The sequence below is a fragment of the Lactuca sativa genome, chromosome 2 (genome assembly GCF_002870075.4).
Source record: "Lactuca sativa cultivar Salinas chromosome 2, Lsat_Salinas_v11, whole genome shotgun sequence".
In the NCBI taxonomy this organism is placed as follows: Eukaryota; Viridiplantae; Streptophyta; class Magnoliopsida; order Asterales; family Asteraceae; genus Lactuca; species Lactuca sativa.
Window position 1 is genome coordinate 235,147,564 of NC_056624.2, and position 23,122 is coordinate 235,170,685.

Here is a 23,122-nt window from a genome sequence, read left to right on the forward strand (position 1 = left end):
CCATTCTTGCCAATGACACTTTGGTCAAGCGCAGCTGCTAATCTTGTCACTTAGGCGCAGCTGCCAGAATTGGGACATTTCCTATGAGGCGTTTATGCTGGTATTGACCTTTAAACGCTACTGTCATGGTCATAAGGCTCCCTATTAGGCGCGGCTGCCGATACTGTCCTTAGAGCGCAGCTGCTATAACGTTTACTGTAGATCTAAAACATCTACGGGTTGTGGCGCAGCTGCCAATGCTCATCTATAGGGTATTAGGTCCACTGCTGCTAATGTATACCTATAGGGCACTAGGTCCATGCTACTAATGTTCCTCTATTTCAGCTTTTATCCCTCATCATTCATCTACCCATGTTTTACCCAACATATCTTGTAGATATAAAATACTTTATACAGTTTACATCATTTAAAACATGTATAAAAATCTTTCACCAGCATAGACAGCAAGTATTCAGACAATATGCACACATAGCACGTAATTTATAGTAAAATACTTCATATCTATGTGTAAGATGAAAGGGACCATGCACTCACTTGAAAGGTGGTGACTTAACACTCGAACAGTGCTTCGATACTCTCAAAACAATTTCCTTCGATAAAACCTAGTATCGATACCACTAGGGTTTAGTCTAACGATAACCGCGACAAATTAATAGTCTGACTATTATTATTATTATATAAGTGTTAAATAACACTCAATATAACTCATAATAATAGCCCAAATAATTATTTTAAGGACCTAATAACATTCCTATAATTATTTGAAAGCTATATTAAAAATTTCGTAAGCGTAGCACACTTACAACGAATTTTATCGAAAACTGGAACTTATTTCGAGCAGCGTTTCGAAACCGAAAGACACTTTTTTCTCGGGACTCTGGGAGCCTCGGGGCTTCCCTAGGGTGCTAGGGGATTTTTCCTAGGGTTTAGGGGGTTAAAATGGGCTAGAGAGAGAAAGTAATTTAGAGAGAGAAAGGAAATGTTGTGAAAAACTCAGAAACCTTTGCAGCCTTTTATAGGCGCTCAGCAGCTCAGACTACGTTGCGCGTTCAGCAGCTACGCTGGGTGTAGTTCGGATAGGGTTGCCAGCTCGCACCAGCTGGCTCGCACTTTAGAAGAGGATAAGGACCGAGGGTACGCTGGGCGTAAGGCAAAGCAAGGCGACGTGGCGTGATCCGAAGGGCGCTCTGTGATCGGTGATGGACGGTTGCGATGAGGCCACGTCATCTATCTGCATCAGATTTCGCAATTTGCATACTCAACTTTAAAAATTCGTAACTTTCGCATACTCAACTTTAAAAATTCGTAACTTTCGCATACGAGCTCCGTTTTCGACGTTCTTTATATCCACGCGAAGGTGGGAACGTACTCTACAAGTTTCGTTTAGACTCTGTTGGCTAATTTTGACTCGATTTGAAATTTTATATTATTAACAGACCGGGACAGGATTGGTCCGTTAAATCCTCATAACTTCTTCATCCGACGTCCGTTTTCGCCCCTCTTTTTCTCGTTACGCTACTCTTAACGAGATCTTCGATTCTCCTTTAGGTCGTGTCGCCTAAAAACCGCTCGATTCAATGTTCGAATTTCCGGCTGTACACTGCTAATCCGAAACTTCGAAAAATCATAACTTCTTCATACAAAGTCAGATTTGGGCGTTCTTATTATCAATGTTCTTAGTTTATTGTATTCTACGACTTTTGTTTAAGGCGCTAAGGCTAAATCTCGCTCTATCGTAAATTCACTATTTACGCTTCCCGGTATCGTGCCGGTTCCGTCGCGAAACTTCGACGGGTCATAACTTCTTTGTTATAACTCGGATTTCGGCGTTCTTTATATGTACGGAAACCTTGTGACATATTCTACAGCTTGGTTAAGATTATTTATTCTAAATAAAATTTTGTCGAAAAATTGTTTTCGACCCCTATTGCCTCTAATTGACTAGCCCGGATTTGCGGGCGTTACATATTACATCCATTCTAAATTTTCCAAATGCTTAGGGAATTAAGAGGGAAAAATGAATAGAACCGGATATGACTAAAATGATTAAACAATTTTCGAGGACAATCTGAGGTTTACCAAAGATTGGTTGCTCGTGGACAATTGGAAGTATAATGTAAACTTTGGAAATGACCATATTGACATATTTTGAAAAGAGGTAACTCTTGTTCAGAAGTGATGGTAAAAATGGAAATGTGGAATTGTGTCCATAGGTGGAAGTTATTCTCTGAATCTGTATAAGATTAGAAAACTTAATGCAAAGAAGGATGTTCAGAGGAATGTAGTTTGAATATGAGACTTCATTTCCATGGAATTGATCTCCATTGGAATACTTTGTAATGTCTGTTGCCAAGTCTTTATGACTTTTTTGCACAATCGTTACAAGAGAATCATTGCGTATAAGTTTAGAATCTAACAGATTACAGTAAATGGCAAGAGTTTGGTATTCTTACATTTACAATAAGGATTGGGATTGTGAAATGAGCATCATTGGAGTCGTGTTCAATTGATCTATTTCACAAAAGAAAGGACCATAGGTAAACATAGTGTGCATGCTTGGAGCATGGCATGCATATTGTTTTAATTCAAGTATTAAGTTGATATATCGAAACATTATACGCTGAATAACGAGTAATCAATATGGTACTTAGATAAAAGGGTTTTTATTTACACTCAAAGTGTTGGGGTCATATAGGATTAGTATTATTGTTGTGTTTAACTTTGCATGTTTTGACTTACTAAATAACTGGGTTATTCAAACCATCCAGATTCGATCATACGTTGGAAGTAGGTATTGAGGCAAGACTGTCATGAATGGGTCTGTAGTCTGCCTAGGTGGCTAGACTTAGCTACAGTATTCATGAGTGCTTCTGGAATAAGATTCGAGTATTGGACTAAACCCACACTCATTTGAATCCCTTCATGGATTTTATCACGAGTGAATCATGAGATGATAATATCTTATATTCTTCCAACCTAGAGATATGAGTTGTTAACTATGAGTTGGTTATATATTGATTGTACGAAAACGCATCAGTAACTTGATGTTAAAAAACGTGCCTTTGTGTATGATTCAACAAGTGGTTAGTACAATCATATGAGTCGAAGTTTATCCATTACTTTTACCTCATAAGGATAAAAGCGATATATGTGGGCCCCTCGATGATTTAGTGATGACACCCCTAAGTGCTTGGCCAATCCTGGACTGATTTGATTTGTTCAATTAGTCAGTTGTCATAAATCGAAAATCGGAAAACAACAAATGGACAGAGAGAATGATTATAATCCATGTCTCAGTCCATATGATATCTAGAGTGGAGGAATATATGGAAAATATCTAATGGACTCATCATTGATTTGTTCAGAGTTTGACAGCGGCTTTAAGAGCTATGATTGCTAGTCGGGTTATGAAGTCGTACTTGCAATAATAGTTTTAGACTTATCCAAGTAGGAGACTGTTGGATTAGATGTCTAAGCCCATAACTATTATTGGTATGTACTTGACCCGAGAGTAGCATGGTCCATTTGGGTTGCATATCATTAGGACAATTTGTTAGGATGGACTCTTGAGAGAATGTTATATATGATTTATTAATATATTATAAGTACTAATATATTAATATGAAATCATATGGTTTTAATTAGTATTGATCAAGAATTAATTTAAAATTGATTTAGTGATCAAAAAGAGACTAATTAAATCTATGGGGACGAATTATGTTAGTTAGTTATATTTATGTGTGTTGGGCTTATGATCCATGTTGGACCAAGTTTATGTATGGATACATAAACAGTTGGTCCACATGAACCATGGATCATAAGACCCATGAGTATGGATTTGGGTTATATCCATGACCCTAGAAATCCCGCATATAAATACATACTCCATTGCCCAAAATCGACACTTGTGTATTCTTGGAGTTCATGGTGGTTTTGGGTGCATGGAGATTCTCTCTCAAGTTCCTCCTTTTTCCATGATGTGTTGTGGTTCCACTTGAGGCTTCCATACTATTGGGGCTAAGCTCTTAAGGCTAGAAACACCAAGACTTCAATCTCCACCATAAGGTATGTTATCCTAACTAGATTCCTGTGTGGTATATGACAATTGTATGCTAGTTATAGGTTTAATACTTTGGAAACACCATTGCATGTATAATTAGTGAAAGCATAGATCCAAGGTAATTAGGGTTGCATGAACACCTTAGGAGTGTTAGAATGCTCCAAACCCTACTATCAATTGCAGGATCAAGAGAACAACGATAGGGTCCTAGTCTCGGATCTTCACACTATCGATGAACTCAGAGATCTTGCCAAGATCTTCATTGCTTCTCATAAAAAAGGATCACTAAAGCATATAAAAAAACATCAAAGTCAGAAGGTTCTAGGTAGGAGATTTGGTACTTAGGAAAACGCCAAAATACCAAGGATCCCAATGCAGGCAAATTGGCATCTAAATGGGATGGATTGTATCTCATTGATTTAAAAGCAAGAAGAGGGGCATGTTAGCTAGCTAACCTTGAGGGTAACATCTTACCTAGGTCCTGGAATGTCATATGTCTAAAATCATACTTCATGTAAGTTTTATTGATCATTTTCAAACAAACTTAAGGTATTCTCTCCTACCCTCTACTTTTATCTAATTATTTTTCTGAATATCGTTACTAACTTAAGCATCAGATGGGCATTAGCCAAAATAACTCCCATCCCAAGCTAAAGTTTGCTATGCGTTGGAAATTGAGGATCCTAACACATAAGGATCCTAACACTCAAGGATCCTAACACACAAGGATCCTAATATTCAATTATATTGACATTATAGGATCCTAACATCCGAGGATCATAGCACTCAGGGGTCCTAATAGATACATAATTATGTGGTCTTGACGATTGCAATATGCGATTATCTAAGTAACTACGAACAAAGACTGATCATCTCTCCTATGATTAAAGGTACTTAATCCCCTCTAAGGTTTAAGGAGTTAATTACTTCTTTCATACGATTTAAGGTTTCTACACCTCGCTTGGACGCATGAAATATTACTATGGGATGTGAATAAGGGGATCATTTCACGCTTCAGTGACTTGGCAAGCCTCTTATTTCTGAACATATGTCAAGATCCTAACGTTTAAACATGATGTTTACAACAGTTATGTGTTATCCTATGTTGGGATCTTCCCTAGTGATTTCCTAAAGTTTATAACACTTATGTTGTATCCTAAGTTAGGATTTCCCCCAGTAATTTTCTAAAGTTTATAAAACTAACGTGTTATCCTATGTTAGGATTTTCCCGTTTATTTCCTAACATTAATGTGTTATCTTAATTTGGGATTCTCCCCAGAAGTTTGTTGAACATAATAGTGTTTTCAAAGATGAGATTTTACCAAGGAAACTGTTGGATTAGTGTCTAAGTCCATAACTATTTTGGTATGTACTTGACCCGATGGTGCATGGTCCTTTTGGGTTGCCTTCACCAAAGCAACTTGATAGGATGATTTATGGAGAGAAAGGATTAAATATGATTTATTAATATATTATGAGAATAATATATTAAAGGAGAAATCATATTGTTTAATTAATATTAGTCAATAATTAATTTGTAATTAGTTTTGTGACTAAAAGAGATTAATTAAACTTAAGGGACTGGAATTGTAATTATAAGATAATTGCAATTTGGGCCATGGATTGCCTTTTATTATAAGGTGGACGAATTCTATGGGGGAAGCCCATATGAAATCGTCCAAAGGCTTTAAGAAAGGGCTCCATGGGTTGCTTAGGGCTTAAGCAACTAAATTAGGGTTTCCATGTTAGATAACCCTAATTGCCTCACTATATATAGATCCCTTAAGGACCAAAACGTGGCTAAGCTTCTTGCTAGGGTTTCACACGAGTTTTGGCAGCCTCTAACCTCTCTCCTCTTCATCCTCTTGCTTATGGTGTTTGTGAACCATTAGAGGAGTGACACTTGTATGCTAGAATTAGGGTTTATAGTCTTGGATAACATGCATGTATAATAGAGAAACCTAGATCCAAGCATTAGGGTTTGTATCAGCACATAGGATGTTCTTAGGACCAAAACCCATCAATGGTATCAGAGCCTAGACTGGTTTCAATTGTATTGATGCATTGTATATCTAAAAAATTCGGTTTTTGGTGTTCTGGAGGCTGGACTCGCCGAGTCCATCGCTGAACTCGCCGAGTCCATGCAGACTCGACGAGTCCAAGCCTGACTCAACGAGTCAACTCGTCAGATGGGGATTTCTTCGCGATTTCTTGCTGTTTTTGCTTATGGATAGTTACCTTATCATGTTAGATCAATATAAATCCGATTTTATGATATATTTGACTATATTCTTGATCTAATTGAAGATATTTATCAATTAATAAGACAATTGTTTCTTTATGTGATAATTGATTAATTATTTTGACTAAATTGATAAATTGTTTTGCAAGAAATCATTAAAGAAATCCAATATGGATAATTATGTAATTAAATGTTAATTTAGATTATTTGTTATTTGATCCTTCTTGTTATGAAAAGTTTCATATTTTCCCTTTTAGGTTTTATAGTTTAAATTTGAACCTAAAAGTTTTGTTGTTTTGAAATTTAAATAGTTAAAACCCTAATGTTTTGAAAAAGGTTTCAAAACTTGCCCTCAAGTTTTTGAATTTAAATTTTGATTAAATGGTTTAATTTTGATGTATATTTAAATTCAAAACCCTAATGTGTTGAAATGTTTCAAAACTTGCCCTCAAGTTTTGGAATTTAAAAGTTTATTAAAAGTTTAATTTAGGAATGTTAAATTCTAAAACCCTATTAATGTTTTGAAAAAGTTCAAATCACACCCTTATGGTTTTATTAATTAGTTAAGGTGTATAATTAAAAGAGGTTTAATAAATCCATAAAGTTTTTGGTTTAAAATTTAATTGAATTAAAAGTATAATTGTTAAATTTGACCACCTAATATTTTAAAAGTGTAAAATACACCCTATACTATATATATAACATTAAAAGTCTAACATTATATATATGTATGAGTAAAGTCAGTCTTACCGTTAGTAGGCCTCATTCACGAAGCTGGTCTATAAGGGGTGTTTAAGGAAATTGCCTATAAAATGGCGATTGAATGGGTATCCACTCTTACCCACCGCACTCTTGACTAGTGGAGGGTCGTTAGCCGAACGGGTAGGATAGGACGAAACCTTCCATTATAAGTATAATGAAGTATAAAAGTAACTAAATGTTTTCATAAAATTCTCAATCTTAGTTACTTAGGCAAAAGTGAATTGATGCAATTCCATGAAATTACACTTTGTGCCCTTGCGAAGACGTTAGTGGAGCGTGTGTGGTTTACCGGCACACTAAATGGTTCTAAGCAAAGGTAGCAAAGGGTGACTCAATGTTTGTCATAGTTCGGTGGAGCGTGTGTGGTTTACCGGCACATCGAATAGATGACTGTAACATGTGAGGGCACCATGTAAGTTTGCATGGTTATTCACACCCGCTTTGTGATCCTCGGCATCCCAGTCACAAACAAGAGGGGCATATCGAGATTTAACATGTCATTGAAAGTTCAATGAATCTCAAAGGATCTAGGAGTTTTCATAGATTTAAAACTTAAAATTCTTTTTCGTTTTTCGTGGTGGAAATTAGTGAATCGTCATTCACTTACCTTCAAATGTTCTGCAATTTGGGTTACGGCATCCCTCTCCCAAGTTGTAGAATATTGTGTTGGGTCCTAGCCTTAGTATCTCATTTGGGTGATTTACTAAGGACTCTATCTATCGACTAACTTGAATTCGTTTTCTCCCGTTTTGTAGATGTCAAAGTTTGACAACTATGGTTTTCCCAAATCCCGTGGAACAAGCATTCCACATGAAGATGATATTCCACGATTCGATCGAGGAACAAGAGATCATACTTCACTTCCTCCTCCTCCTCAAAATTATTCTCCCTAACCCACAAGTTCAAAGGCTTGAAAAGTTCAAGATCACTCAAGCCCTTTTGGCAAGTAAACATAAAGAAGGAAAGTCAGTGTGTGCACACGTTCTAGGGATGAAGTCACACATTGATAGGTTAAGAATGATGGGATTCGTTGTCTGTGAGGAGATGGCTGTTGATTGGGTTCTTCAATCACTTCCTAACTCATATAGTGAGTTCGTAAGAGAGTACTATATGATGAATCGCCACGTGACCCTTATGGATCTCACCTATATGCTTATTGCTGCTAAATCAGAAATGTTTTGGCGCAATAGAAAAGCAAAGTTGATTGGTGAATCTGCCTTCAAGACCTCTATAGATATAGACAATGGCAACAAAAGACATGCTATGATCGAAAAGGTTGATCATAAGAGAAAGGCAATGTCTGAAGTAGTTCCATGTCATGTTCCAAAAGAGTCAATTTGCTTTTATTGCCAAGAGAAAGGACATTAGAGATGAAGCTGCCCCATTTACCTAAGAGATCTAAGAGATGGGAGAGTCAAAACGTATGGCTCTAATATAGGTAAAATCCATTAACTAACTATTTTAAGCTTCTATTCTAGACTCTTAATACATAATGTGATAAGATTACATTTGATGTTTCGTAGGATCAAAGAAAAGAAAGGAAGCTTAAGGGAAGAAGTGAGCAGAATCTAACCGTGAAGGAATGGATTTCGATCGCATTTCTCGAAGATTAGATTCTTGAGCTACCACTTAGAGTTAGAATTAGATCGCTAAGAAAGATGTATTAGCATAAGTTTTTCAATGAGTTGCATTGTAAGGACAAATTTTTCCGCAATAAAATAAATTTTGATTTTATAATATTTATTTATCCTTGCAATGGTGTATATGAAAAATTGATGTTTGAATATTAGCACTAAGTATTAGAAACATGAACTTAAGAAATTCAATAAGTATTGTTTTCTGAAAGTTAAGATGTTTATGAATACATGTCGAAGCTAGTGGGAGCATAAGTGTTATTGTAACACCCAAGATTTTGAAAGCCAAGAAAGTAAAGGAAACCCTAAATTTAGGAGGGACTCGGCGAGTCGGAGCGGGATCCGGGTCGAGGAGTAAGTGACTAACTCGGTGAGTCGGCCAAGTGGACTCGGCGAGTCTGGTCTTTGCGAGGAAAACCCTAAATCCGGGATTTGGAGCCTATTTAAACGTCTCAAACTTCTTCCTAGGGCTCCTTTACTGCCTCTCACACCCAGAACGCCGCACCCTAAGCCTCCATTGTGATGATTTATTTTTTTGGCCATTTTTGAGTGATTTAGAAGAAGAAGAAGAAGAAGAAGAAGAAGAAGAAGAAGAAGTGGGAATCTTTGAAGCATCAAGAAGTGGCTTTGGATCTGAAGTTTGGGGAGCATTTCAGAGCATTGGAAGGTATCAATTCGTTTCCCTCCTTTAGATCTTCTTTGGTTATGAGTTTTGGGGCTTTTAAGCCATGCCTAAGATCAATTTCAAGCTTGAGGTCCAGATCTGAGGTTGCTACCTCAGATCCATGTTTGTGTTGGTTAGAATCCCGTAAAGTTTCAGCCATTGGGTGGATTTTGGAGCCTCTTGGTCTTAAACCCTAGTTATGGGTGCATTTTGCCTAGATCTCCCTCTTTACACGTAAAGTTTGCAACTTTACGTGGGGAATAGGCTTGGGAAGGGTAGATCTACAGTTTGGAGTCCATGCATGACTCGGAAGTCCTCTGCATGTAAGTGGATCTTAATGGACTCGGCGAGTCCTTCGAGTGGACTCGGCGGGTAGCTTGAAGATGAGGAGGAACTCGACGAGTGGGATGAACAGCTCGTCGAGTCGGATGAAGATGAGCATGAACTCAGCGAGTTGGATGAACAACTCGGCGAGTTGGATGAAGATTGTCGTGTGCTCGGCGAGTCTGTTCTTAGACTCGGCGAGTCAGGTCGCGTGGTCCCAAACCCTTCGAGTTAAGTCTCGAGTCAGCGAGTCGAGCCAGGACTCAGTGAGTTGGACAGGACAGGAATCGGGAATCAGTAGACTCGGCGAGTTAGGGGCTGACTCGGCGAGTAGAGTCGCGAGTGGAAGGACTCTGGACTTATGAACTCGGCGAGTCAGTAGGATGACTCGACGAGTAGGGTTGACTTGGAAGGTTGACTTTGACCAGGACGTTGACTTTGACCAGAGTTGACTTGGTTGACCTTTGAAGGTCAGTTAGACTAAGTGTTATGTTGATATTGGTAGCTCGGGGAGCTAGCGGAGCAGCAGTTCGAAGTCAGTGGTCAGGTAGCGGTCAAAGGGGTTAGCAGTAGTAGTCAGCAGTATCAGGTGAGTTTCCCTTTGTATGAATGGGTCTACGGCCACAATGTCGGCCCATGTAGTTATGAGTAAAAGACTCGGGGGTTAGCCCGAGGCACAGTATGCTAATATGATATTCGGACGAGGTCCAATGATAGAGGGCGGGTGCCCAAGGAGCGGTTTAGGTGATAGTTTATACTTGTTGTCTGTGTGATACTTGTATGTGCCTGGTAGGGAGGTGAGTGTGGGCGAGGTCCCGTATCTCACCAATAGCAGAGTGTGGATGGTGTTCCACATCTCAGTAGCAGCAGAGCCGGGGTGAGGCCCAAGTTAGGAAAGGAGTGAGGGTGGGTTGGGCCCATATCTCACTATCAGAAGGAGTATGGACGAGGTTCCATGACTCATTAGTAGCAGGACACGGGCGGGGCCCAGAGATAGGCGAGGCCTTAGAGAAAGAGTTGTTAGTATATGTTTAGTTTATGTGATGTTATATATGTTAGTGGGCGAGGCCCTGTGACAGGCGAGGCCTAAGTGAAACAGATCTGTATCCGAGCGGGGCTCGAAGCCAGGCGGGGCCTGGAGCGGCGGGGTCGTTGTAGCGGGCGAGGCCCGAAGTAGAGGGCGAGGACCAGGATAGAGGGCGTGGCCCAGTATGTGAAGTATATGGTTTTGCATAGTATGTGGTAAGGTGGGGAACTCACTAAGCTTCGTGCTTACGGTTTTCAGTTTTGTTTTCAGGTACTTTCGGTAGCGGAGGGAGGAGCTCGGGGTGATCGCATGGCACACACCATAGATTAGTCAGCCTGGGAATGTTTACTCTGATAATAAACATGTGTTTTGAAAACTTATGCTCAGATTATGTTTTGGGAATGATGTCCTTTCTTAAAGAAATGTTTTATTAAAAAGAAATTTTTGGTCTTGAATTTTGGGATGTTACAGTTATGTTTTATAATAATCATCATGATAGTGGGAGCATAAATGTTATCATTGTATGATTATTAAGGAAAGTATTGCAAGGTTAGCAATATTAATTATAGAAAATAAGAGTCATACTTTGCAAAGTTGTAAGAGTTGAAAGGTTGTTTTGCTATAATTAAGGGAGAGAATATTATGCTTCATTTCAAATCTAAAGGCTTAGGTTGTGGAATGTTAATAAATTTAGTCAAAGGTACATAGTGGGTTCTTAAAATTCCGATTATGATTATGACATTCCTCTTCACAATTCGAATTTTGAGAACATAGCAAATAAAACATTATGCATCATGTCCCATACGCTTCGAGTATAGGATCGATTGCAAATGCTTTAATGCTTGACCATTCTAAAATTTTCCAAATGTCGAGCGCATTTAGAGGGAAAAGGGACTAGAATTGGTTTTGACTAAAATAATTAAACAACTATCAAAGGACAATCCAAAGTTTGACGAGGATTGGTCACTTGTGAGTAGTTGGAAGCATGGTATTGGATGGACCATATCGACATTATTATGAATAGAAAAGATTCTATTAAGAATGAGTTGTCATATGGAAATTATGGAAATGTTTCCATATTGGATGGACCATATCGACATCATTACGAATAGATAAGATTCTGTTAAGAATGAGTTGTCATTTGGAAAATATGGAAGCGTGTCCATATTGGGAATTGAATATTGAAAATCTATGTCTAGATTAGAAACTTTTATGCAAAATGATGTTCAAAGGAATGTACTTTGAGTAAGAGACATCATATCTAAGGAATTGTCATGTAACAATCTCCGATAGAGGACTTTGTAATATCATTGGAAATAGTCTTTGTGACTTTGGTGCAGTGAATTTACGAAAGGACAATTGCATAAAATGTTAGAATCTAGCATATTCTATAAGTAGCAAGAATTTGATATTCTTTCACTTATGAAAAAGGATTTGGAGTTGTGAAATGAGAATGATTGGAAATGTGCTCAATTTGATCTATTTCACAAAGTAAGAACCATAGGTGAACATTGTGTGCATGCTGAGAGCATGGGACAAGTGTAATAATTCAAGTAAGAAGTTGATTACCCGAAACGACAAATAATGAGTAATCGATATGGTGATAAATAAAATGTGTTTTATTTATACTCAAAGGTTTTGAGGCCATATGGGATTAGTATTATTCTTGTGTTTCACATTTGCATGTTTTGACTTCCAAAATAATTGAATTTATTAAGAATAATCGAATTATTCGAACGGGCCACAGTCATTCATATGTTGGAAGTAGATATGAATGAATAATGTCGTGAATTGGTGTGTGGATTGTCTAAAAGAGTATTAGACATAAGCAAATGTTTGATGCAACGTTCATGAGTGCTTATGAATATGAATTTGAGCATTGGATTAAACCCACGATCACTTGGATCACTCCATGAATTGTATCACGAGTGATTGGTGAGACGATAACATCTTATATTCTTGAAACCGAGATGTGTGAGTTGTATCTTGCAAATCGGTTACACATTGATAATATGTAAACGCACTAGTAACTTGGTGTTATAAAACATATTGTTGTGTGTAATGCGGTGGGTGAGTGCAAGCAAGCATTGTATCAAAGTTTATCCGTTCCTTTTATCCAAAGTAGGATAAAAGCGATATCTTTGGGCCCCTCGATGATTTAGTGATGACAAACGTAAATGCTCAGCCGGGCTAGGGCTAATTTGATTTGTTCAATTAGTCAGTCGTCATAAATTGGGAAATCGAGATATAGTACAAAGAGAATGATTTGGAATCATATCTCATACGATATCTAGAATGGAGGAATATATGATCCCTTATCTAAGGACACGCGTATATGATAGGATCAGAGTTGACAGCGGCTTTGGAAAGCTACGATTGTAGATCAGGATCTGAAGTCATATGCAGAATAGTTATTAGACTTATCCAAGTGGGAGACTGTTGGATTAGTGTCTAAGTCCATAACTATTTTGGTATGTACTTGACCCGATGGTGCATGGTCCTTTTGGGTTGCCTTCACCAAAGCAACTTGATAGGATGATTTATGGAGAGAAAGGATTAAATATGATTTATTAATATATTATGAGAATAATATATTAAAGGAGAAATCATATTGTTTAATTAATATTAGTCAATAATTAATTTGTAATTAGTTTTGTGACTAAAAGAGATTAATTAAACTTAAGGGACTGGAATTGTAATTATAAGATAATTGCAATTTGGGCCATTGATTGCCTTTTATTATAAGGTGGACGAATTCTATGGGGGAAGCCCATATGAAATCGTCCAAAGGCTTTAAGAAAGGGCTTCATGGGTTGTTTAGGGCTTAAGCAACTAAATTAGGGTTTCCATGTTAGATAACCCTAATTGCCTCACTATATATAGATCCCTTAAGGACCAAAACGTGGCTAAGCTTCTTGCTAGGGTTTCACACGAGTTTTGGCAGCCTCTAACCTCTCTCCTCTTCATCCTCTTGCTTATGGTGTTTGTGAACCATTAGAGGAGTGACACTTGTATGCTAGAATTAAGGTTTATAGTCTTGAATAACATGCATGTACAATAGAGAAACCTAGATCCAAGCATTAGGGTTTATATGAGCACATAGGATGTTCTTAGGACCAAAACCCATCAGAAACATCTAAGGCTTGCAACGTTATTATGTTATAAATAGGGATCCTCCCCATTTGCATTTGAAGTTGGGGTTATTCCCAGTTATTTCTTAAAGAGGAATCCTCCTCGGTTAACTAAATAAAAGCTCACCAAGGATCTTTCATGATGTATCCCTAAAGTAAGGATCCTTCCATACACAAACTCACAGAGTATGCCTAATTCAAGGGATTGTGGACCCAAAGGAGCACCAGGTTATATCTATCCTTTAAAATCATATTTTCTACTTAAATTTTGAAGGATTATTATCTCAAAAAGATCTTAACTATTTTAAGATCTCAATTTGATAACTAACTATTTTCAGGTTATTCAGAGTTCTTATAACATATAAACTTTCTAGGATCTTAATTACACAAGGATCCCTAGAAATCCTATTACTGCAACCACACAAATTAACCATGAAAACATAGGAGTATAAAACAATCATAGTTAAAAGAAGAAGTTGTACATTAATTCCATGAAAAATAAAAATTGTTTTATATAAAATCATGTTAAATGTTTTTGTCTAAAAGGCCTAGATCATGGCTTGGTCATCATTGCCTAAGGTCTTCTAATCCTAATTCGCCTTTGGCTGCTACCCTATAGGATCCTCACTAGTGTTGACAGGTTTACCCTTTAATTTGGTTAGGGATTTACGCCACCTAGCAAGATTCCCGGAACCTGCGTTGGCCACATATTTAGCTAATTTGATCTTGGCTTCCCAGACATCCATGATGGTGTTGGCCTTCACTTCGGCAATCAACGTTGCCATATCTATATCGTGCTCCTCCTCTTTCTCAGCCTCCTCTTTCCTTAAAAGTTCATCTCATTTTAGGAGATCCTCATTGGTCGCCTTCCACACTTTCTCTTGCACTCTTAAAGCTTGTTCAACCTTTTCAACTCGGATCCTCAAGTCTATGGAGACGTCATCAAATACCTGGAACAATAGTGACATCAGAAAGAGTGTGTAACACCCAAATTTTCAAATAATTTTTCACAATTTAAAAACACACTTTCATTCACAATTTTTATAAAAATGTCATTGTATCACATCTCAATTCATAAAAACACAACCCAAGATCATAATGTGTAAAAACTCCTAATGTATGTACTGATCATGTCGGCGCCTTCCCGCGATCCTCACTGGTACCTGAAACACATAACACAACACTGTAAGGATAAATGCTTAGTGAGTTCCCTAAAAATACCACATACAACACATATTAGCCACTCGAGGCTATAACTCTGTTGACCCTCTGGTCAATGTGTCTCAGTGGGACCCTCCAGTCCCATAACTCTGTGGACCCTCTGGTCCTAACTCTGTGGACCTTTCGGTCCTAACTCTGTAAACTCTAAAACATACATAGCACAAATCACATAGAAATCACATCATACAAAACATACAAGGTACTCTATCACATAACTCTAATTACCACTCTTTGGTAAAGTATAGTGAGAAGACTCACCTCGGGTAAATCCGGTCTAGCCTCCGCCTAATCACATGGAATAAGCACTCTAATCAATACAACTCTCAAGGCTGGACTATTCCCTCTCTTAGCACTCTTAGAAGGGTAAAAGACCATTTTACCCCTCTCATGGCTCAAAGACCCTAAAGTTGACCAAACCCTAAAAGTCAACAAAAGTCAACCCTCCGGGTTACGCTGCGCGTACCAAACCTGTACGTTGGGCGTACCCAGCGACCTCACAGAAACGGGGAACGCGAACCCTTACGCCGTGCGTACTGGGATTACGCCCCGCGTAACTCCCAGTTTCAGACTCCTAAGCTTTGGGGTCTTAAACAGTTAAGACAAACGTCCAACTTCCAGATCTGGCCATCCCTAAGCCTCTTAATCCATAAAGTTGGTGACTTTAAGCCTTTGCATGGCTGTAATAGTCACCAACACCCATAACATTCCACTTCCAACCCTAGAAAAGCTCATATCTCAAGCATGACCATATAACAACGACCAAGTTGGGATTTTTATGGATCTACAAAACATATATCACCGAAATGGGACAGATCTAGGTCCATGGAGTTCCTTATACTCATAAAGTCTCCACCTTTGGGACTTTTAACCCTAGAAATGGTCCATGCAACACCAAAACAAAATAAAGAGGAAATTTTTGAGCTTTATACCTCTAGATGAAGGTCCTCCCTATGAAGAACTCAGATCCAAACTTGCACTTCAAGCCCTAGCCTCTACAAGCTCCTCTCCTTCTTCTTCACACACACACAAAGGCACTTTTATCTCAAAACACTCACACACAAGCTCAAGGACGAAGGAAATGCTCTCTTAGGGTTTCACTCTCTGATATGGTGGTTGAGGATAAATCCTTAGCATTCCTTATATAGTGCACAAGCCAAATATTAGGTTTTGCATCTGGGCCCTCTACGCCCAGCGTACCTAGGTGAGTCTTCGTCCAAATTAAGCGCATGAGTACGCGCAGCGTACTCCCTAGTACGCCCAGCGTACTCATTTGCTACAAAATTCACTCAAGGGCTAATCTTGACAACTTGACAAAAGAGAAGGGTTAAATAGCTTTACCTGAATTTTGGGATGTTATAGAGTGAAAAGGCAAACCAACTTCCGGAGTGCATCCTCGGCTCTAAGATTGTCAAAGCTCAAGCTCGTAGCTTCGAAACTTTTCCTCTTCCGGGATCCCAGATTCTTTATGGTCAGACTGATATGGGCCTGTTTTGAGGCAAGTGAGGAGCTAATCTTTTCTTTCTTCACAAGCAACTAGCCATTTGACATGGCCGCATCAAGGTCAAAAAGGGAGAAATAAGCACTGACGCGTTTGGCTTTGGATCCTAGGAAAACCAAAGAAATCTTTAAAATTTCTCAAGACGAGAGGTGAAAGTACTCAAATATCCTTACCGATAGCCATAGGGATGATAGAGGTTGAGTTTTCTTGATGATTAGAAGGATCAAGCTTGAATGTCCAGTCAATCTCGGGCAGAGCAAGGAAGTTCTTGATCCTGTCTTCGGTGTCTTCAGTAGGGGGAATTAACTCATCAAACTTGAAAGATGCAAAAAATCAAACAAAATAAGAAGTGTAAATATTGGGATCCTCAATACAAAGATAAGAAACCCTACCCTTTTTAACCCAAGAATAAAGGTAAAAGATTTCCACCAGGAGTCGAGTCATGTTTCATGAAAAAGTATCTTCCTTTCCAAGCACCATCATCATGCTTGGATTTCAATACAAGAGGTGAACCATCAGTTTTGACTTTCAATAAGAAACGAGAATTCCCAAAGGTTGAAATGTCATAAACATAAGCTAATTCTTTTAGAGCAATATTGAGACCCATGGAGTGCTTCAGATTATCAATCCAATAAAGGATCGTCCAAACCGTTGGCATGACTTAGATGTATGAAATCTTAGTAATTTCGAAAAATTCATAGATGATTCCAGAAAAGGGATAAGTAAGGCCTTAGGTAAAAGGGTACTTAGGAAAACAAACCCAAACATAAGAAATAAAATCATATTAGATCCTGACATCAAAAGGTTTGAAAACAGTACCAGAGGGAAAGGTTTCAACTGAACTCAAAGCTTTGATACTATCGTCATTAAAGGTAAAAGTTTCCTCGTAGGAAAGGAGTTTATGATCTACGAAATCATCATCAAGTATAGCTATGATGTTTGCACAAGAGAGAGCTCTTTTTTGACCATTTTTAAAAAAGAAAACTAGGAAGGAGAAACAAAAATAGTACCTTCAACGATATTCGGTGGACTTCCAGAAGAAGAGCTAAAGAGTAAGATGAAATTGAAAGGTTTCATACCTTATTTATACAAGAATAAAATAAAGGTGGAAGGGCGATTTGACATATTCCAACGACTAGAAATCTATCCGTTGAAACTTAAATTACCCTATCCGTTAGAGATTTTTACTTTATTTTTTACTTAATATCTCCAAAGTCTTAGGATCCTTAAACATATCCCAGGATCCTGATTATTACCATTAATATTTCCTAACACTTAGAACGACTATATTCTTCTTTATTTTTTTCACATGTGCAAAATTAGTCAACACAATACTCATTCTCAACAGAGAGTCACTTAAACCAAGCTTAAGACCCGGGGATACCAAGTTAAACAACGTGCAAACACTTGTTCAAGGAAGATCCCTGAAATCTCATACTTCTTGTTGTTTAGATTAGACTATAAATAACACATGTAACCGCACACAACATGCACAATTAGCTCTACCGTTACACTTGTACTCGTATTACCTTCATCATATTTGTAATCTTAGATTTAAATCAATAAAATACATGAACGCAGATGATCATTATCACCTCCCAAGGTTTTATGTCGAAGATCCTATAAGGGATCAAGGGCTTTCCTTGTAACTCATTTGTCTCACTTTGATCATTATTCTATACTTACATTGCACTAACACCACAACCTCTCATACAAATTGGTTGAATTGCACTTGATCAATTTTTGACCAAAACATATATATATATATATATATATATATATATATATATATATATATATATATATATATATATATATACCATCGACGTTTGTCTTTCCCAAGATCTCTTCCTTCAAGCCGACTCATCAGATTGCTTCGTCTTTACAATTACACGATTCAAGAGAAGGACACTTGGTCTCCACTCCCATTTTCTTCTGTCCTAATTCACATACATATAGTCATCCATTAGTTTTGTTCCTCTCATAAACCAATTTGGGGTAGATTTAAATACAGTTCTTGATTTCCATCTTACCTTTTTTATCTCGTTTTGCTTTTCTCCGGTGATTTCTTAAATGGTTTTACTCACCTACTCATAGTTTTGTAGATATGGAGGTTTGATTTAGATAGTTCTTTGAAGCACAAAGAAGTGGAAGAACCTACTTATGTCCGCCTCTCTCATCTGAAGTAAGGCTAATCTCTATAATTGACTCCACTTTGTTTCATCGATATGTTGGTTGATAGGAATAAAGTTTCTTTTATTCTTACTGGAATTCTTAAACGAACCACCATATGTCTCTCTATCCACTCTCTCCACAAGCCCTCAAAACACCGCCTCTTAATCTTCGTCTTCGTTCTCTTTCTATCCACTATAGAAATTGGAAGGTGAAAACACTTCATGGGTAAATCACATCTCATGTTGAAGATTCTCAATTGAGGTATTTTGTCTTCTAAATTTCTTTGCGTCCATACAAACCCATTGGTTGGTTAAATTTCTATAGAACTCCTTAGATAAAGTGGGCTGGTTTTGCAACATCTAATTTTTCCAAAGATGTGGTTGTAGTACTTATGGATGGAACATGATTTTTAGGTAAAAACTGGATTTTTCATTTTATGATATTTTTATTCCCCGTTTTCTTTCAAGATTTTTACTAAATTGTGGATGTCATGTTTCTTTAAACTCCTATTTTGGGAGATCCTTGAAACATATAAAATAATGACTAGAATTAGAACTTGAAAAATAATAATTATCTCATGCCCTCTAAACATTCATCCTTCATAGAAGTGTTTTGCCATTCATAATTTATATAAGCCTTGCTTTTAATTCACAACATAGAAAGAGTCTTACTTACTAGAAAATATAGTTGATGGTCATCTTTGACATTTATTATTATGTTTGGGAGTGTGTGTGTGTGTGTGTGTATGCCTAATTTTCCTTTGCAACCTAACTATTTATCTTTGTCTAATCCTATTTTTTGTTTATGGTTGCAAAAATAAAGAATATGGATGTAGTAGTGTCAAATGCTATTGGTAATCCCCTATTTGATACCATTGTAGTTATTGGCATTTGCATTTAGAATGATGGTTAGTATTGGTTTTCTCCTTCTTTTTCACTTTCTTTCTCTATAATCATGTCTTAGTCTTATTCATTCATTTCCTAAACTATTGATCATACTCATTATTTTTCAATTGTTAAAGAAAGAGTTACCTGTTTGTGAAATTAAGAGAAAAATAGGAAGGAATCTAGTGAGTGAGCTTGTAACAACCCATCCCATATGGATAGAAGATTAAAATTATATCAAAATCCTTGTTGCATGTAAGATTTTACAAAATTTTAAGTATAAGGATTTTTTAAGAATCACATTCCAAAAGTTAGATATTTCATTGCATATAAGGTGTTTGACAAAACTCCTGACAGTATTCTATTTGTTTTTATTAGGCATTAATTGGATGAATTGCATATATGGAAATCTCTTCTTGTTCTGAACAATCAATAATTTGAAATGTAAATTTATGAACTTATCCAATTACATATGTAATGAATTTATTTGTTGTATTTATTCCATTTTAGTTTAGGGGATGCTACAATGGACTTATTAAACCTATTTATTTGTAAAAAAGAACAATTGCAACAACTAAAAAAATAGGAGTGTTACTTTCCTAATTTGGTATCATTGCCACAACTCGTGTGTGATCGGTAGAAGGGTCATGTTAAGACAAATCTCGAGCAGTTGATAGATGCATCAGTTCAGGCTGATATATACTTTATATGAGCCTGCAATATATTTCTTTTTAGATGTTTGGAAATTTTCTTTTGAGCGTTGTTATCATAGTCATTGGTGAAGTTTCTGTGTACCTATCTCTATCTATCTATCTATCTATCTATTTATCTCTCTCTCTCTTGTGTGTGTGTGTGTGTGTTGCTTTTAATTAACTGTATGGCTCATTATCTAAAGTACATTGACTTGATAGGAATTTCTTCAAATACAAAGATGTAATAAGAATACGTGAAAATAAAATGCTATGATAGAAGAACAATTAGGAACATGTTTGCTTTTTCTTGCATCTTATAACAAACTATGGGTCGTGCTTCGCACGACCTACAAACCCTACTAGTGTGTGTGTGTGTGTGTGTGTATATATACCTTAATAAGCATTTAGCCTCAAATGCTGAATTTTAAGAGGTACAATTGTTAATGTAATATGTAAAAACCTTTTTTGCATCGTAGAGAAAATTGAACTTATCGGTCAATGACTGAAAAACTCAAAGATAAGAATTAGGAGTATTCAATTGTACTTGACCAATTCATGACATAATTTAAGGTTGCATTTGTTTTGCAAAATGTTTTTGAAATGAATGAATGTCAAAGGAATTGGAATTTGAATGTACTAGAAACTTAAATATGTTTGGTTGACATGGAATGAAAACTGTTTTCTGTTTGGTTTATTGACTTTCCAAAGGAATTGGAAAATGATTTTTGTAATTTGATAAAAATACCCTTCGTAGTGTTTTTTTTTCCTTATTCGTATTTTTAATAAACATAGCAAAGTTTTATATAATTACAATATTTTTTTATTGAACTCTTTTATAAATTATAAATTAAAAAACTACTAACATGTATTTCATCGAACACATAAAAATCATAAAAGTATTTTTTAAATAGAAATAAAACAACTATATATAATAACATAAAGCAACAATGCCATTCATTATTTCCAATCTAAAATTAAAAAAAGAAAGAAACAAAAATAAGTTAACCAAGCACTATTTAAAATAATATCTAGATACCTAGTTCATAATCATATCACTCTTCCAACATGAACCTCATTAATTTCCTCCCGATATTCTCCTTCCAAATTCCAAAAACTTAACACGGTTTCCGAATCATGCATTATTTTCCTACACGCATTAATCGTTAATTAATTGTCACATTATACAAAAAATGATGTTGTCCATTAGTACAACACATGATCATACGACTAGAAAAAAAAATTCCATAGAAGATATCATGGTTAAAATGATTCCAAGGGAGTAAATTTGTATTTAACATATTTAGTAAGGCATGTGATGCAATTTATCATAGTTTTATCATAAAAGTAGTATTTTATTCATTTATTTTTCTTCCCACGTGACGATGTTTGGAAGGATACATATAGCCTTTAAGTGATATGAATAAAATATAGGGTAGTAGTTTTGAATACAAACAAAAGTCTCATATTTTCCTCATCTATTTGCTTTTTCTCTTGTTATGTATAGCACCACGTTTTTTCTTTTTGTTATTTGGTCATAGGTTAAAAAAAATGAATAAACCAACAGTTTATCTAATTAAAAATGCATGAAAGTAAAAAACTAACAAACCTATCAACATCATTTTGTGAATTTACATTAGTTCTGAAGCTCTTATACCATTGGAAACAGTTTCATAGTTTTTCATCTTTTTTAACATGTGAGATCCATTAGTCATATAGGGTAACTGAAAAACTAGGATTGAAAGAAACATGAACACCATTCTCTTTTGGAGGGTTTGAAAGAGATCACTCAATTTCAGATGGTGCTAACAACGTAAGAGGGTTATTATGTGTATTATTAGTTTTTGGTAATGTAGGAAGATTGCTACTACCAAAAGATTATATGTTGAAATTTGTACATGACTAATCTCTTTCAACCCTACCAAAACAAAATGATGTTACTGTTTCTTCTAATCCTATTTTTCAGCCAACCCATATGACAAATGCATCTCACATGCTAAAAAAAAAAAGATGAAACCATTATATAGCTTCAGAACCATTTACAGGAGTGAACCGAATGGGCAAATCAGAAGGTTATGCATGTTGCACATAGATTTTGTAAAGGCAAAGTAGTTATTGATTTCATAGAGGCAAAAGCACAAACACTTGGTGTGCATACTTATAAAAACAATGATTTCATATCCCAACAGTAAATCTAATCCCAAAAAATTTACATGTCTGTATGTATGTATAGATAAGTCTCGATATTTTATCCAAATAAACCATAGATGAAGTAAAACAACACTAATATACATATATTACTGTCTATCAAGCAAAGATGAAAGCAGATATAGAATTTGTATAAATCAATAGTAAAATATAGTTGGTTGCAGAAAAATATAAGGATTTAAGAGGCTTACCTATAAATGGAGATGATACATCAACTACGAAGAACAGGACGAACCACAGACAATACGATGTCACAGCAGCAGCGACCGAAAGATGTAAATTTTTTGGAAAATGAGAATGAGGAAATATATAATCAGGGAGAACGTAATACTATAAAATATATGAAAACGAAAGAGATGATTTTTTTATTTCTCGCATCGTATAGATAATAGGAAGACAGATAAGGAATTGAATTTAGAATCTTATTCAAAGATGGAAGAACTGGAAATCTTTCAAATAATGAATGAAATTGGTATTATGGAAATCGAATTCCATTCATTCCATAAGCCAAACACGCTTTTCCCCTTGATTTTAGTTTCTAATTCCCTTTAATTCCTTTAGAATCATACGAAACAAACGTGCCATAAGGAGTTTTGGTTACAT